We start from the raw sequence: 4,289 nt of genomic DNA, 5'->3' as shown, positions 1-4,289 counted from the left end.
TATTTCGCCAGATGATTTATATCGCCGGGACATGTGAAATAATGACCCATAACCGATCGCTGATTTTAGTACTGGGGGAGCCGGCAGGTGCACATTCAGGCTTATGCCTCCAAACTGAACCACGCTTGCTGGCCTCCGTTTATTGAATAACCTTGCCCCACGTGACCTCAGGGCATATCTCAAAATGCATCTACATACATGGGGAGACTGACTGGCCGCCCCGGATCATAACATTCTTTAATGGCAGTGCCCGCGACCAGTTATGTCACTGGCGCAACACTACATTCCTCCCCAAATTGAAAGAATTGAAAGAAGGATGAAACAGAGATGACAGACAACATGGCACATACAAATATATTGTCTTTCATAAGATGATCTCGCAGCTTCTTAGAAGGAGCTGGGTTGCCTCACAAAACATACTTAGTGAGAGTCGACCTCTCAGTAATGCTGTCCACCAGTCGGTCACTGGAAAGCACATGGTGCCCCAAGCTCTCTGCAGTGGGGCTGAAGGCAGACACAGGAGAGGAGGGTGAGGCTGGCGGGGTACCGCTGGAGTCAGGTAATGAGTCTAGATCACTGGTTCCCAACCTGTGGTCCGGGGACGCCTGGGGGTCTGCGAAGCCTCCTCAGGGGGTCCGCGACTGCTTAGAAAATTAAATATTATTAACAGATTAGGTCCCCATCTTTCAGTAATGACTCAGTTGAGGGGTCTTGGATTCCAATAATGATTCAGTGGGGGTCCCCGGGTTCCAGTAATGATAAAGTGGGGGTCCACAGAAGTCAAAAGGTTGGGAACCACTGGTCTAGATCATTGTCAGAGAACTGATCACTGGGCTCCACCCTCTCCAGGTGAAAACCGGGATAGAACAGTTTGAACATGTAAATGTTCCTGGTGAGGGTTGTCGTCCCTCTTTGGGCAACATCCTTGGTTTCACATGGGCGCACAATGGTCAAGGGAGACCGGCGGATCTTACTCCCCCAGGACTGGTCTTTGAGTAGCACAGCATCTCCAACATGTAGGTCTGAAGCTTCAGCACGCCAACGGCGACTGGCTTTTTGATTCACTTCGAGTCGTCTCTCGTGCACCTGGAGATCATCTATAGGCTTAGGCCTCCATTGATCCCTTCTCTGCCAGGCCTTTTCCCCCCTCAGGTGCCAGGCCTTTTTTGGCTATTTGGGTCAGTTCACACTTAGGCCCTCATAACTTTTTGTCCACATAAGCTACCAGTGCCAAATTTGTGTCTTCTTTTTCCAACATCCTAGGGATTCTAGAGCTATCCAGAGTTTGCGGTTTCCCTTGGGGGACACCAAGAAATTAGCCAAAATACAGCAAAGATTTTGTTTTAAAAAAAAAGAATGGGAAAAAAGGGCTGCAGAAGAAGGCTTGTGTTTTTTCCCCTGAAAATGGCATCAACAAAGGGTTTGCAGTGCTAAAATCACCATCTTCCCAGCTTTCAGGAACAGACAGACTTGAATCAGAAAACCACATTTTTCAACACAATTTTGTTATTTTACTGGGACATACCCCATTTTTACTATGATTTTGTGCTTTTAGCCTCCTTTCAGTTAGTGACATAAATGGGCATGAAACCAATACTGGATCACGGACAGGCAACATTAAAATTCTGAATTCAGCAAGGGGTCATTTGTGTGGATCCTACAAGGTTTTCCTGCAGAAAATAAGAGCTGAAATAAAAAAAATATTGAAATTGGGTTGAAAAAACCAGCCATTTTCCCCAATGTTTTACTCTGTAACTTTTTCCTGCAATGTCAGATTTTCGAAAGCTGTATACTGTTACATCTGCTGGACTATTCTGGTTGCAGGGATATATAGGGCTTGTACGTTCATCAAGAACTCTAGGTACCCAGAGCCAATAAATGAGCTGCACCTTGCAATGGGTTTTCATTGTATACGGGGTATACAGCAATTCATTTGGTGAAATGTGAAGAGTGAACAATAGGTATCAAAGAAACCTCTGTACTTCCAAAATGAGCACAAGATAAGGTGTTGAGAAGCAGTGGTTATATGTATATCTCTGAATTTCGGGATCCCCTTACTAGCATGTGAATAAAAAGGCATTTCTCAAACAGTTGTCTTTTTTACACTCTGTCTTGCATTTGGAAGGAAAAAATGTAGAGAAAAACAAGGGGCAATAACACTTGTTCTTATATTCTGTGTTCCCCCAAGTCTCCTGATAAAAATGGTACCTCACTTGTGTGGGTAGGCCTAATGTCCGCGACAGGATAAGCAACATGGACACATCACATTTTTACATTTAAATCTGATGTGTTTTTTAGAAAGTGCCTAGCTGTGGATTGTGGCCTTTAGCTCAGCCGGCATCTAGAGAAACCTAGCAAACCTATACATTTTTGAAAACTAGACACCTATGGGAATTCAGAATGGAGTGACTTGTGGAGCTCTCACCAGGTTCTGTTTCCCAGAATCCTTAGCAAACCTCAACATTTGGCAAAAAAACACTTTTTCCTCACATTTCGGTGACAGAAAGTTCTGGAATCTGAGAGGAGTCACAAATTTCCTTCCATCCAGCGTTCCCCCAGGTTTCCCGATAAAAATGGTACCTCACTTGTGTGGGTAGGCCTAGTACCCGCTACAAGAAATGCCCCTAAACACATCGTGGAACATCTCATTTTCCCAAAACAACTGACCTGTTTTTTGCAAAGTGCCTAGCTGTGGATTTTGGCCTCTAGCTCAGCCGGCACATAGGAAAACCTAGCATACATGGACATTTCTGAAAATTAGAAACCTAGGGGAACTCAGGGTGAGGTAGATTGGGGTGCTCTCACCAGGTTCTGTTACCCAGATTCCTTAGTAAACCTCAAAATGTAGCAAAAAACACTTTTTCGTCACATTTCGGTGCTGCAAAGTTCTGGAATCTGAGGGGAGCTACACACTTAAATTTTCCCAGCGTTCACCCAGGTCTCCCAATAACAATGGTACCTCACTTGTGTGGGTAGGCCCGGTGCCCGAGACAGGAAATGCACCAAAACACTACGTGGACACATCAAATTTATCAAATACAAAACTACCTGTTTTTGCGGTGGCACCTGCGTGTTTGGTCCTGGGCTCAGCAGCCATCTAGGGAAACCTACCAAACCCAAACATATCTGAAAACTAGACACCAGAGGGAGTCTAGAGAGGTGTGACTTGCTTGAATCCCCCAGTGTTTTCTTACTCAGAATCCTTAGCAAACCTCAAATCTAGCTACAAAAAATCACATTTTCCCCACATTTCTGTGTAGGATCACTGCAAAGGTACTAGTTTCCTACCACCCACCGTTCCCCTCAGTTTCCCGATAAAAATGATACCTCGCTTGTGTAGGTGGGCCAAGTGCCTGTGACAGGGAAGAACCAAAAACATGATGAAAATGAGGGGGAACCAAAGCAGGTCCAAAAGGGCAGTTTGGAAAAAAATGTTTTTAAGCTGACAAGTGGGGCATCATTTTTATCGGTATAGATGCAACAATGCTGGGTGGTAGGAATTTTGTGGGTTCCTGCAGATTCCGGACGGTTCCATCACAAAAATGTTGGAAAAATGTGTGATTTCATGCAAAGCTTGAGGTTTGCAGGGCTTTATGGGTATTAAAATGGTGCGGGTGCATGTGAAGCACACCAGTGCAGCCCTCACCATTCCAAGTGGGATGATTTCGAGATTTAGACAAGCTCTCATGGCCCAAATGTAAAACAAAACCCAAAATAATCAAATGTCCTCTTGCTTGATAAGATGTTTTAGTGTGCGAGAGGAGAGCTGAAAGACTGTTACCCCCTTCAGTTGGGTGTGGCATAACCATGCCCATACTGGTTGGTAGCCACCACCCCACTATTTTAAAAATGTTTTTAATTTCCTGGCATCTAGTAAGCTTCTTGTCCTCCCCCCTGGGGCGTGGATCGGGGGTAATTGCCCCATCTGCCCACCGTTGAGCAGAACAACTTTGTCCCCATTTATTTGTGGTGGGGTATGGTAATTTGAAAAAAAACATCTTCCCTGGTATCTGGTGGGCTTTCTGCCCCCCTTGGGGGCAGATGGGCCTTACAAAATAGGCTGATCTGTCTCCAAGGGGGGCATAAATGGCCAACAGTGGTGTGCTCCCATAGGGAGCGACACTTGCACAAGGGGCTGTCCCCCAAGCAAAACACACACACAAACCAATCCCTGGTGCCTAAGTGGTTTCTGCCCCCACCCCCAGGGGCAGATCAGCCTAATAGAAATAGGCTGATCTGCCCCCAACACAGGCAGAAATGGCCTAAAATACATTTGTCCCCCAGGGGAA

Source organism: Pleurodeles waltl, chromosome 7 (assembly GCF_031143425.1).
Source record: "Pleurodeles waltl isolate 20211129_DDA chromosome 7, aPleWal1.hap1.20221129, whole genome shotgun sequence".
NCBI classification, from domain to species: domain Eukaryota; kingdom Metazoa; phylum Chordata; class Amphibia; order Caudata; family Salamandridae; genus Pleurodeles; species Pleurodeles waltl.
This window is presented reverse-complemented; position numbering follows the sequence as displayed.